Source organism: Balaenoptera acutorostrata, chromosome 14, assembly GCF_949987535.1.
Source record: "Balaenoptera acutorostrata chromosome 14, mBalAcu1.1, whole genome shotgun sequence".
Lineage (NCBI taxonomy): Eukaryota > Metazoa > Chordata > Mammalia > Artiodactyla > Balaenopteridae > Balaenoptera > Balaenoptera acutorostrata.
The window spans coordinates 79,138,535-79,152,334 of NC_080077.1; the positions used below are offsets into that span (position 1 = coordinate 79,138,535).

At 39.5% G+C, this 13,800-nt stretch overlaps 1 long non-coding RNA gene across 7 annotated transcripts; it reads left to right on the forward strand.

Moving 5' to 3' along the window:
- The first annotated feature begins 266 nt into the window (after nucleotides 1-266).
- On the forward strand, nucleotides 267-12,060 carry LOC103014959 (uncharacterized). Of its 7 annotated transcripts, none has more exons than XR_003622121.2 (7): nucleotides 267-485; nucleotides 1,634-1,670; nucleotides 4,258-4,354; nucleotides 6,092-6,181; nucleotides 10,544-10,704; nucleotides 11,068-11,270; nucleotides 11,832-12,060. It is a non-coding gene; the product is annotated as an uncharacterized LOC103014959 (long non-coding RNA). The 7 variants fall into 7 exon arrangements; XR_009005242.1 differs by lacking the exon at nucleotides 267-485 and adding an exon at nucleotides 587-861; XR_009005244.1 differs by lacking the exon at nucleotides 267-485 and adding an exon at nucleotides 892-1,529.
- Nucleotides 12,061-13,800: the final 1,740 nt, after the last annotated feature.

Genomic DNA, 13,800 nt, shown 5'->3' on the forward strand with positions numbered 1-13,800 from the left:
TAGCTGGAGTAGTGAGGTTTGCTACAATGGAGAGAAACATGCAGGGGCTCTGAGGGTCGTCTCACTCTGCTGGCTGGGATGGCAGTTCTGGAGGATGTGATGTCAGAGGCGACTTTTTTTTTTTTTTTTAAAGAGTTGCACTCAGTGCTGCAACTTCTTTTTTTTTTTTAATTTACTTATTTTATTTATTTTTATTTTTGGCTGTGTGGGGTCTTCGTTTCTGTGCGAGGGCTTTCTCTAGTTGTGGCAAGCGGGGGCCACTCTTCACCGCGGTGCGCGGGCCTCTCACTATCGCGGCCTCTCCCGTTGCGGAGCACGGGCTCCAGACGCGCAGGCTCAGTAGTTGTGGCTCACGGGCCCAGCTGCTCCGCGGCACGTGGGATCTTCCCAGACCAGGGCTCGCACCCGTGTCCCCTGCCTTGGCAGGCAGATTCTCAACCACTGTGCCATCAGGGAAGCCCCAGAGGCGACTTTTTAACATAAAGGTGAGTAAATTAGCCAGACAAGCCTGGTAGGCATTGGGGGTGGGGAACATCGCAGAGAAGGGAGTGTGGAATTCTTCTGGAGCGCCCGAGGAGGAGGACGGGTGAGATTGCGGAGAGCACAGGGGTCAGATCTCGAGGGGCCTTGAAACCACGCAAGGGGGTTGGCCTTTAATGCTGCTGGCCATCAGGAGCCACCAAAAGGTTTTAAGCTGGGAAGAACGCGATCAGAGTCGCGTTTACGTTGGCTCACTGCATCCTGGTGTGGATTTGCGGTGATTTGAGACCGGAGGACGGTCTCAGTAGGGACGGTGGCCTGGGATCAGGCAGCTGCAATAGAAACGGAGTAAAAGGCCTGAGAAGCAAGGGCGAAAAAGAGGTAAAAACCACGGCCCTTGCCGGCGTTAGGAGGGTGAGGGATGCGGAGGACACGAAGGCCATCCTGACCTTTTGCACTAACAGTGGGCAAAGCAGGGAAATGGCACGGCCTAGGGTTGGGGGGGTCCCAGCCCGAGACGGGGGCTCTGGGTGGACTACGGCAGATCCCGCCGAGGGCCGGTGAGCCTGAAACGCCGGAGGCCTGCAGGCCGAGGTCGCGCTGGCGCGGCGCCTTGGAGCGCGAACGACCCGGCGGAGCGCGGGGTCCCAGCGCAGCGCGCCCCCAGCAGCCCTGCCCAGCGAGCGCCCGCCCGGGGAGCCGACCGCGGGGGCGGAGTGCGTCGCCCCGGGGGCTGAGCCCGGCCCGGGAGGGGCTCGCCCGGCGCGCCGGCCGGGATCCCGGCTCCCCCGGGGGACAGGCCCGCGCCGCTGCGTGTGGATGGAGCGCCCGCGTCTCAGCGCGGGGACGCCCGGGACGGAGCGCGGGGTGGGCCGGGGCCTCCGCTCCGGGGCTGCTGGACGGTAACCGGATTGAGGGAGAACCAGGGCGAGGGCGGCTCCTTCTCCTTCGCCCTGCGTCATTTTAGGTGTTTTGGGGGCGAGGAAGAAGGCGACGTGTATAATTTATTGCTCTGTTTTGGACCTGGGGGAGGGCAAGTGTTTGTCGCGGTGAGTTTTGGTTTGGTTTGTCCTTTGTCGTCTGCATCTTTATCTCTCTTTTGGTTGATGCCATGTTTCCTCCTTTGCTATGACCCATTCTCCACTTTCTTTAGGTATCTTGGAGCTGTTACACAACCTCAGTCTACCCATGTATGTTCATGATTCTTCAAACAGTAACTATTGACTTTACCAGAAGTGGATTTTTTTTTTCTTCTGTCAAATGTTGTCACCAAACTAACTACTTTACGTGAATAGTTTACTCAGGCGATTATGTTCTGATGCTGATTCATGAGCTAAATTCTGGGATTTGTATTTCTCTAGAATGTTCCATAATGCCCAGGAGTGTGGTAGGCACACAGTTACCTTTCAATATATTCTTGATAATCTGTCACTCTTTTTAAAATTCATAATGTAATTCTTTTGTTGTTTATTTTTATTTATTTCAAAAGATTCTGTGTTCTGACTCAATGCACCATTTTACCTTAGAAGTTTTCAACACTTTTTAATGAAAATCTTTTATATTACTTCACATGCACTCATCTGCAGCAGCTAGTGATTAAGATAATGAAGTTAAATTGGTTTAACAAACCTATCTCAACGAATAAGTGATCATTTTAATTGATCTGTCACTTTTGTATGCAGAGAGAAAGCAGTATCCTCTTCTCATTCCTCTTGTGACCTGATCAGAAAGCCCCCCCACCCCCAAGCAGGCCCTCATTCCCTCTTACAGATCCTGCCCTGCCTCCTGACTAGCAACTCCAGTTTCTCGCGTGATGGTCTAGCAACCCCTCTCCCGGGAAACTCCCCAGGCTTATCCTTAGTATCACTTGGATAAACGTCAAGGTTTGGGCACCTGGCTTTTCAGCCTGCCTTTCAGACTGCATGTCCCTCCTTCGTGACCCACCCAAGCCTTCTCATTCTTTTTGTTCTCTTTTCTTGTGTTGTTACTGGAAACAGCACGCAGTAATGGAAAGATGCCATTTTAAACAACCATATTATGAAAAAGAGCAAACACATAGAAATAACGTCAAACATCTGGTCAGTATTTAAATTTCCAAATGTGTCCTGCTATAGTTTTGTTTAGTTTGTTTGAATCAGGATCCAAATAAGCTCCAAATAATTGGTTAATATATCTTAAGTAATTCCTAAGTTCCCCTCCATCTGGACTTCATCTCAGCCTCTGGACCACTTTCTGCTGTTACTGAAGTAAATTATTAGTTTTTTAAGGACCTTTTCCTAGAGGGTGAAATGGACTCACCAGTGATGTCTGGACTTAAGAGTTGTGGAATTCCTTGGCATTTTGTATGCCTTTAAAAGCCCAGCATTTTGGCTTGGAATCAGAAAGTGGAAAAGAGCATAGAGAGACAAATCTCATTCAGCGGCATCCTTGATGTACTTTAAAAACATACACATGTGGGACTTCTCTGGTGGTCCAGTGGTTAAGAATCCACCTTCCAATGTAGGGGACGCGGGTTCAATCTCTGGTCAGGGACCTAAGATCCCATATGCCAAGGGGCAACTAAGCCTGCGCGCTTTAGAGCCTGAGCGTCACAACTAAGACCCGATGCGGCCAAGTAAATAAAAACAAAAACAAAACACACACACACAGTGGATTTGCTGCGAGAAGCTAGGTTAGAATCTTTACATTGCAGGGATGTGCAACCCCTCAGCCAGTGTGTTATTTGCCTGCTTTCCCTTCTTAAGTCAGTAGTTTTCCTCTTCAATATACACTTTTCCCTCTTCCCATTTCATATTTTCTCTCTCGTCCCAAAACTGGCCTTCGTGCTATCATTCTTTATAATTTTCTACCAATGCCCTAATACCAAAGACTGGCTGACCACTCATCAAAGATGCTGTAGAAGAAGTCTGGGTTTAGGTAGAAAGCGGACCCAGAGTTGACCTCTACGGTCCAGCTCTAGAGTGCATGTAAATCAGGAAACAAACCTGATGCTGGGAAAGAAATTGAAAGGAAGAAAAACCAGTCAGACCTCTGTCGGTGAAGAGTCAGCAGATGGCAGCTTAAAAATTTAGTGCACGTTGATTCTGCCCCACGACGTGTCTAAATCCAGAAGTTCTTCTGGTAGATGTACACACTGCAGGGGTAATGTAGGCACCTGCGTTATACTGATCAACAACAAGTGCTAACTCAGACTGAGAATAGCCCAATTCAGCAATAAAGTCCAAATTAGGCTATCTCAATATTTTTTTTTCTCTGTGTGTGTGTTCTACACACATACAAAATAAACATTCTCAGTGCCAACTTCTAACCTTTTATTGTTTTAACTGCGGATTAAATTGGTCTTAGGAATTTCAATTTACCCTTAAGAAAGGATATTCTTTTCCTACTGAAGGAAGCTTTTCTTGCAGTCTAAGATTTCTCTTTAAGCTATTTTTACCAAGTTTATCAAGTGAGCTTTTATCTGGGCTCACAAATGTAAGAAACCTGTTAAGTGAACCCAAGTTTTGTGGAAAGTCGGGTGCTTGAATTAGGGGAAATAAATTATGCTATTTATCATTTATTTTAAGAAGAGTAGTTGTAGCTGGGAAGAAACCTAATGACCTGGTAATGCTTCTAGTTAGCTTTCAATCCAATACCAAAAATAAAAAGTAGTAAGTTACTGAGTTCAGAGGTAGTAATTAGAAAACATCTAGTGTTCCATATGTAAATCTTGCTAAAGGAGATTGCACAGTGAAGGTGAATTAATGTATTTTTCTTTTTGCCTGATATACTACATAGAGAAGCATCTTGGAAGACTTCTCACTGTGGAGATTCCTGAAGATGGTGTACTGATGGTTCTGTCGGCTGAACGCCACTAGAAACTCTACTGACTCAGGTATGCCAATGGTCCTGCTAAGAGTCTTCAAGGAATCAAAGGGTTGTACTGTACTGTAATTCTTGTATTTTCTTTCATCCTTAAAAAAAAATAGCTACCATCCTTCAGGGGAGAACTTTACACATCATTTAAGATAATACTTTGGGATTGTGGGAGCAGGAAATGGGTTAATCAATGTAGTGGCTTTTGGCAAATAAAAGATATTAAACAACATGTGCACAAAAATGTTGAAAAGTAAAGTCCAAGAATAGAAATCCCTTAACACAATGATATAGTCATCCTTCTGTAAATATTAAAAAAAAAACAAAAATGAATAAAGATCGGTACACATTCTCCTTTTGTAGTGGAAGCTCCGTAATTAAATCTTCCCTCCTTATCTTTTTCTTGGAGGCGGGGATTGGGAGGGTGGCTCAATAAATTATAACACTACCTCTACTTATTGAGATTAGCACAGTACTTTTCAATAACATTTGATTGATAAGAAAACTTGAAAATTGCAATTAGCTTTAAGAACAAACAGGAACTCTTCTTAAAATCTTTTTTTAAAACTAGCTTGAGCACGGATGGGCAAATGGGGGCTCAAAACAATTTTGGAGAAAAATAAAGTCAGGTGGTTACCTTGGATGACAAAGTGTAACTTCTGAAAAGTATTTACTTTTTAGCTTTATCTCAAGGAAAATCAAGCAAGACTATGAGGGTAATGGAGACATGATCTTAGCCTGTTCTTTGTCCACTTTCTTTCACATATCATTTCCCTATATAGTTGGGAAAGAAACCAGATTATTCAGTAAAAAAAGAATATTTAGCATTCCATATACTCGAGGGTAGTTTATTCCAGCATACATGTCTTACTCTCAGCTTTTTATTGGTGTACACTCTCCTTACCTTTTGGGGGAAAGAAATTACCGAGTTACTCTCCCTATTTCAGACAGATCCTGTCTGTCACATCAGTGAGGGCTGAGGTGGGGATTGCAGTCGGTTTTTTGGCCTTGCCAAATCTGGATTTTACCCTGAGTTTTCTTTTGCTTTCTTTTTTTTTTTTTTTTTGCAGTTTTGTGAACTCTTGGGACATCAGAGAACTGTAGTAAAATATTACTATAAAATCACATATCAATGCTGAATATTGGTATATAAGACTTTAGAATTCCTTTTTACTATTAGCTCAGTTTTGACCCTACAGGGTGAAAAGCTCCACAGTATTCCAGAGGTGACTGATTGCCCCATAAGGTATATTACACTTTTTCAAAATAGTGTGCTCGTAAAAGTTTTTTTCTAAACAATAAATTTTGTCTGATGTATATTCCTTTTAAACATGTACAAAATGAGAAAAAGATCCTTTGTGGAAAAGAGAAATTGGCTCTAATGAATAATGAAACTGTAATAAAAATGCAGAAAAATACTATGTAGCTAGATTATACTTTTCTGATTAAAAAATTACATTCTTAAGATAAAATAACCTATGGTTCCGACACTGATTTCTCACACAACAGAAAATTTACTGGGCATGATATGGAGTGTGTGTGTGTGTGTTTTACGTATTTTAATACTCTTGTTTCATGGACGAGGTCTATTTTCTCTAACTTTTACACAGATAAACTCAACATGGTTGGATAAAAGACAAATTCCTCTCTCAGAGATGATAGCTAGACTTAGGTAACAAGAAACGCCATTTGCTATATATTAATATGCATTATGCCATTTGTTGTTTTAAAAGCATTTTATTTCTTTCTTTTTAAGGCTTTCTGACTGTTGGAATGGTTTTAGATGGTCATCCCAGAGAATGAAGGCATGCATGACTCACATGAAGCACTGGTTATTAAAGACAAGGTGGGAGCATTTATAAATCTGCTTTCAAATTTTGCCTTATCTGACTCCTGGTTTGCACATACCCTTTCCAAAATATATTTTGAACTAAGATATCGTGTATAAAATAAAGGAAGTTAGGAATGGTCTTTTCTGCCCATCTAGAAGATTCACCAGGCTTCTAGTAATCTTATGTAAAACTTATTAATTCCATGTTATTCCTGAATAAATATTTTAAAGGCCAGGGAGCTAAGAGTAGGGATAATTACTTCCTATTTAAAAAGAGGAGGCTGATTCATTTTTAAAATAAGTTTATTTATTTTATTTATTTTTATTTTTGGCTGTGTTGGGTCTTTGTTGCCGTTCGCGGGCTTTCTCTAGTTGCAGCGAGCGGGGGCTACTCTTCGTTGCGGTGCATGGGTTTCTCATTGGATGGCTTCTCTTGTTGCGGAGCACGGGCTCTAGGCACGCAGGCTTCAGTAGTTGTGGCACTTGGGCTCAGTAGTTGTGGCTCATGGGCCCTAGAGTGCAGGCTCAGTAGTTGTGGAGCACGGGCTCAGTTGCTCCGCGGCATGTGGGATCTTCCCAGACCAGGGCTCGAACCCGTGTCCCCTGCATTGGCAGGCGGATTCTTAACCACTGCACCACCAGGGAAGCCCATCATTTAAAAAAAAAAACTATACTGTTAGTAGTAATGGGGAAGTGGCAAAGGAGTAATCCCTTTTATTTTGATAATTTATATATCTATGTATCTACATCTATATATACAAATGTTTATAAGATTTTTCAGATAACAGTGTAAAACCATGAATTTAAAAGCATCAAGGCCACTTGAGAATAAAAAGTGTCCTAAAAATAATAATGGGCATAGGGATATAACTGACCACAGACATCTAGCAAACAGAATGGTTTAAGGGATTCTACAGGTGTAAGAATATTATCCTAAGTTCATTTCAAACCTTGAAAATAAAAGTCATTTATTTTTGACATTTTCATGCTGATTCAATACTGATTTTTTTTTTTATGAAAAAGAATAAGAAAAACTGTAAGAAATAATTGTAACTTGACATTTATTCCAACATTTGCTCCTCGATTATTTTAGGCTTGGCTGGAAAGGGGATATATTTTGGACAGGGTATGAAAAAAGAATTATGATGCAGGTAGCAAAATATACCCTAATATAACTGTTATTAAGACTTGATAAAAGTTTTTTTAATACATAATCCACTTTTCCCCAAATAAGTCATGAAAACCTCACCATCCATGATAATTCATCTTCTCAGTGGCAAAAATGAAAAGATGTCTGGCTTTATTTGCGATATGCAGACTCAGTTAAGGTCACTTATGTGCAAGATTTTGGGCTGTTTATCTTGACTGTGTATGACTGGAGAGAGAGCATTCATGGGAAATAGCAGTTTGTATGTGAGACAGGGTAGGAAGGGGAGAAGAGTATTCAGAATTCTTTTTTTTTAAAGATAAAAACCTAAACAAAACTTTGATTTCTTATATGTTTTATTAATTTCAAGCATTTTTATTTTAGCTTTTGTCCTTTCTTCTTAAATGATGTTGCTTGCAAGTGTAGCATTACAACTACACACATTCCTGATCAAGATTTTAAAAAATTCTTTATATTCAGACTTTACATGTTTCTTTCTAGTCGTAATAAGCTCTGGCAGGTAGCAGACTGCAAATTGCAAACTGAGCACTGAAGGAACTGCCTCCACATATACTTCTGGGAGTGATGTGACAGCCTCTGTCATGCCTGCTATCTTCCAAGAAGTTCATTATTCTCTCAACTCCCATATTCCCTTTCTGAACACATGGAGAAGCAGTAGTTGGGTGGCCCTATAGACAGTGCTGGGGTTTCTGCTCTTCCTGCCATCAGGGCTGCGGTGGTGGAGTGAGGGCTAGAATCTCTCCAAGTCTCAGAGCTGCAGGTGTTCTCATAGTTATTCAGTCGTGTGGTTATTGCAGGGTTATGTTTCCAGAGTTGTCACCAAATAATATGAAAAACCGTTAGTTAATATTGGACAATGAAATGTCTAATCATTTAGATAAACATGTCTAAAGTGTTGGATTTAATGTTAGTGAGATCATCAATTCTCTATTTCTTATTCAAACGAACAGTTGAATATTTTATTTATTTATTAAAATAAGTTTTATTCATTTATTTGGGTGCACTGGGTCTTAGTTGCAGCATGCGGGATCTTCGTTGCCGCGTGCGGGATCCTCATTGCAGCATGCGAGATCTTTTAGTTGCAGCATGCATGATCTTTTTAGTTGCACATGCAGGATCTTTAGTTGCAGTATGTGTGATCTTTTAGTTGTGGCATGCGGGATCTTTTAGTTGCGGCATGCAGGATCTTTAGTTGCAGCATGTGGAATCTTTAGTTGCAGCATGAGAACTCTTAGTTGTGGCATATGGGATCTAGTTCCCCGACCAGGGGTAGAACCCGGGCCCCCTGCATTGGGAGTGTGGAGTGTTAGCCACTGGACCACCAGGGAAGTCCATGAATACTTTAAATGAATGTAACGTTTAAGAGTAGTAATATTTGGGGATGCTATGAATTCTCAACATTCCTACAGAATGAAACAAATAGAGTCATTCCTCAAATATATGCCGACCTCTGTGGTTTGCAAATAAAATTTTCAAAGGTTTCAGTTGCATATTCATAATGGATTCTTTGCAGAACACATCAGCCTGTATCACTGCATCTTTATCATTTTAGGAATAGGTACAATGAAGAAGAAATCTATGCTTTCCTTGCAGGTATTGAGCTAGTGAAACATTTGCTATATTAAAATAATTTTGTATTGTATTTGATTGACATTCAACTTTAATTATACCTCACCTCCTACTCCGATATAGAATGTAATACTTTAGACCTTTCATCATTAGTTTAGCATAAACTAAGAAAAATTTTCTTTTGATGCTATTTACTTACTTGGGCTAGACTTGATTTATCTGAATCATTACACTCACTCTTTTTAAATGGAATTACAATAAACATGGCTGATTTGGTAAAAAGAAAAAGCATAAAAACTGTTTTTGTATGAGATACAAATTCATTATTGCTATCAAGTACAAATATAACCTTCTAAAATAGGTTTTGAAAGTAAAATTAATGGTAATGGAAACATTCAATTTAAGCATCTGTTTATTAGAAGTTGTAAGTTAACTGAATTTATTAGATGCAGTTTTATAGCGGTTGCAGTCAGAATTTCAAAGAAAGCAACTTACCCTGAGAGTTTGTCATGGCCTGTTGGTGAGCAATGTGTGGTACAAGTATAATTACTCTCAGTGGTGACAGGAGGGTAGGGCAAAGGTCCTCACTTAGAGCTGATCCAGTAGAAAATGTGCAAACACAGCAGGAACTCCATGTGGTAACTGGCCACTGAGAAGACCCTCCGCGGAAGAAAACTGAACAGGATGGTCACCAGCAAGGCATCTTTGCCTTAAGTTTTGCTAATGTTGCTTGTCTGGGAGAAAGGTGGTTATGTAAATAAAAACAGTGAACTAGAGCCAAAAAAACCCCAAAACAACAACAGAAAACAAAACAACAGCCCATAACACACTCTCAGGGAAAGTTGCTTTTGAAATTCTGACTGCAACCACTATAAAACTGCATCTAATAAATTCAGTTAAAACTTTTAATAAATAGATATTTAAATTGAATTTGTTCCCATTACCATTAATTTTCAAAGCCTATTATAGAAGATCATATTTGTACTTGACTCTGGAATCAGTGCCCTGCATTTCCCTTCCCCACTTCCATGTGTACCAACATTGAGGTACTCTGCTATAAATGCTATCCTTCTGATTTGGGAATAAAGCAGAATAACTGACAACCAGCTTTTCCTCCTCTTAGCCTTTTATTAGCCAGGTACTAGGAAAAGAAATGTTTAAGACATAGCCCTACCCTTGAGGAGTTCATAGTCTTGTATAGAAACTGATGAAAAATTAGGATGTAATGAATGTGATCAGTGCAAATTTTTCTGTTTGAAGTACTGGAACTATTTACCTGTTTTTGAGTCTTTTGTGCAAAATCGTTTGCAGAAGGGAAGGAGCAGAGGATGACAGAATCTCTATATTTAAAAAAATGGACACACACGCACCCCCCCCCACTGCCACCAGATGGCAACGTGATATTTGGAGGATTTTTTTTAAAATTCAGGGATCACTGCCTTGTTTCAGGATCATTTAGATTAGTACTTTCTCCTGCCACCTAGGCTTTTAATCTCTTAGTGTGGAAACTGATTTTAGTTTTTGGTTCACTGATTTGCCTTATTAATTGTATCAAGCATATGAAACCCTGATAAATCAAACTCTGTGTAGCAAATAATATGTTTTTGATTAGCTGTTTTGTTTTATCACTGTTATAACAGTACCAACTTACATTTGAAGTCCAAAGCCAGCATTTGCTCATTCTGAGGTGGGACTGGTGAACATCCATAAGTGACGTGGCTATTTGGGAGTACTTTTGGTTGGGACACTGAAGCCAGAGCTCCAGAGGGTGGCTGAAACAGAATATCCCCCTGCTAAACAGGTGATAAAAGGATGTTATTCTGTTTAATAAAATAGTACAAATAATTCCTCTTGAAAAGTATCTATTACCTCACCCTGAGAAGTGTTTGACTTGGATAAGCCACTGTTAATTCCAGTCTTTTAACATAACTGAACATGTTAAAGTGATTTAGGCCACAGGAGATTTTATGGCTATTAGAAACTATTTGGCTGCAAATATAATATGAATAAAATAATAAATGTTTGTTATTTTTGATTAAACCGATTTATATAGTTTTTTTCTGGAATGAATAATAAAACATTTGTCTTCCACATAATTTTGTAATGTAGATAATATGTTAACTCCCACTTTTGACCTCATAATTCATGTTTTTATTGTTTTTAGACCAGTGAGAAGAATTCCTCACTATCAAATTCTCATCAACAAGTCTGACAGAATTTGCGTCTCCTAAACCTACATTTCCAAGGAGGTCATAACAATATTTATGGAATATGAGGCACAGAATCTTAAGTTAAAAAATATTTTTCCAGGTCTTATTTACACTGAACTCAAATTAACTGTCAAATAAGAATACTGACATAAGTAAGGTAAATCACTACTACAAAAAATGGAATCTTTAGCATGTAGCTGAATGGAATCCTAAATTTTATCAGTAATATTCAGAAACCTTATTTTAATAGTATTTCCTTCTAAAAAGGAGCTTGGGACATAGTGGGTCTGTTTCAAATATCCTAATTAGAAAGATATTTTCTTTCAGAAAACAGCAATTACAATTTTTTGCTTTCTTGAAAGATTTTCTTTAAAAAGGGGTTCAGAAGAAAGAAATTCTGTCAGGATTAAGTTCGGGCTAGGTTTATTCTAGCAGGCTCTGTGGCACAGGTCCCCTAAGTAATTCATTGTGATACTCCAGTATCTGCCATGTGTCAGAAATTAACTTGCCATTAACTGACAACTAAATTTGATACCCTTAGTCTTAAAGTACACAGGATGTCATACATAAACCAGTCCAATCTTTGAAGGATTACTTCTCTTAGGTGCTCTACAGAATTGTAGGACTGTCCATTTTATAGGATTTTTTTTTGAGGCAACATCTTTAATAATGCCTGTAAATTCTAAAAAGTGTTTGCTAACTTAAAATTTGTTTTTAGGTATTTACTGCTAACTTGAAAACCTTCTTTACCAAATATGATGGAACCAAAGATACAATGAAGCCGTGGCTAAGAAAACTCACCCCCTGTGATTAAATTTTATTGAGTATGAACAATTTTTTTCTTGATGTACAGACTCAATTGTACTTTTCTACCCAACTGGATAAATAAAAGCTAAAATATAATTTATTTAACTCTTTTTGGAAATAAAACTTCAACATACCTTAAACTGGTTTTCTGATAAGTTTATTTTTAATATGACTATTTAAAAATTCATCTTAATGATAGATTTGGAAAAGCCAACTTTTACTTGCGTTGACAATAATCAAAGAATGGAGCTGGTATAGTGGCTACCATTTACTAGGTAACTGCTATGTGCTAGGCATTATTCTTGTGGTCTTACAGTTATCAACTTTAATCCTTGTAGTAACAACACTGCAGGGTAGGTATTATTAGCCTCATTTCATTGGTGAGGAAAGAGAAGCTTAAAGAAATTAAAGTGCCTTGCCAAGTTCCTATAACCAGTACATTGCTCAGCAGATATTTGAGAGCCGACTCTGTGTTGGCCCTGTCACTATGCTAAGACTGAGAATGCAGCTGTGAATGAGAAAAAGACAAGATCTCCATTCTAAAGGAGCTTACATTCTAGTAGTAAAATCAGGATTTTAAAATAGCGGTGTTGGATTCTAGAAGTTTTCTTCTTAGCTTCCACACTCCTTCCCACCAAGGATACTACAGAAGAGATGGATGAAGCGGTTTTAGTGCCACTTAAGAAAGTGGGCGGGAGTGAAAACTACATACTGGAATACGTATAGGAAAGAAACATTGGTATATGAGTGTCAAGCTATATCAAAGGAAAAACCCTAGGGCTTAGCTGTATGGCGGGGAATGGAAAGCCTGTGCTGCATAACAGACGTGGCTGATGTAGACACACCTGCAGATGGTGTATAATGCAATGGCAATGATATGTACTTGCTCAGATAGCCTTAAGGATCAGTATTTTCTCAGTGTATGGCCCTGCACTGTCCAACACGGTAGCCATGACCTACTTATGGCTTTCGAGTCCTTGAGATGTGGCTAGTGCAACTAAGGAACTGAATTTTAAATTAAAAAAAAAATTTTTATTTAAAAACTGACACGTGATCCAGTTACTAGATCTTTCAAGAATGTCTGGAACAACTGGGTGTGTGAATCTATTTTTTCTGCCTATATTTTAAGAAACTTAAATACAGATCAAGTATTTCTGATGAAAATTTAGCATCTGAATTGAGATGTGCTGTAATATAAAATACACACTGGATTTTGAAAACTTAGTATAAAAAAGAATATAAAATATCCATTAATTTAAGAATAATTAGGGCTTCCCTGGTGGCGCAGTGGTTGGGAATCTGCCTGCCAGTGCACGGGACACGGGTTCGTGCCCTGGTCTGGGAGGATTCCCGCATGCCGCGGGGCGGCTGGGCCCGTGAGCCACGATTGCTGAGCCTGCGCGTCTGGAGCCTGTGCTCCGCAACGGGAGAGGCTGTGATGGTGAGAGGCCCGTGCACCGCGATGAGGGGTGGCCCCCACTCGCCGCAACTGGAGAAAGCCCTCGCACAGAAACGAAGACCCAACACAGCCATAAATAAATAAATAAATAAAATTAAAAAAAAAAAAAGAATAATTACATGCTGAAATGATAATATTTTGGATATACTGGGTTAAATAAAATATTAAAATTAGCTTCAACCATGTTTTACTTTTTTAAAAATGTATCTACTAGGAAATTTTAAATTACATATGTGGATTGCATTATATATATTTATACTGGAGAGTGCTGGTATAATCAAAGGAGCCCTAGTGAAGAGAGTCTGGTCCATATATTATCTTTTATTTCAGTCATCAAAATATTTTCTTAGTATATCTTATTACCCTTTTATCAAAAGTTATGTATTGCTCATCATTCTTTCTATGAATGTTAAGAATCATG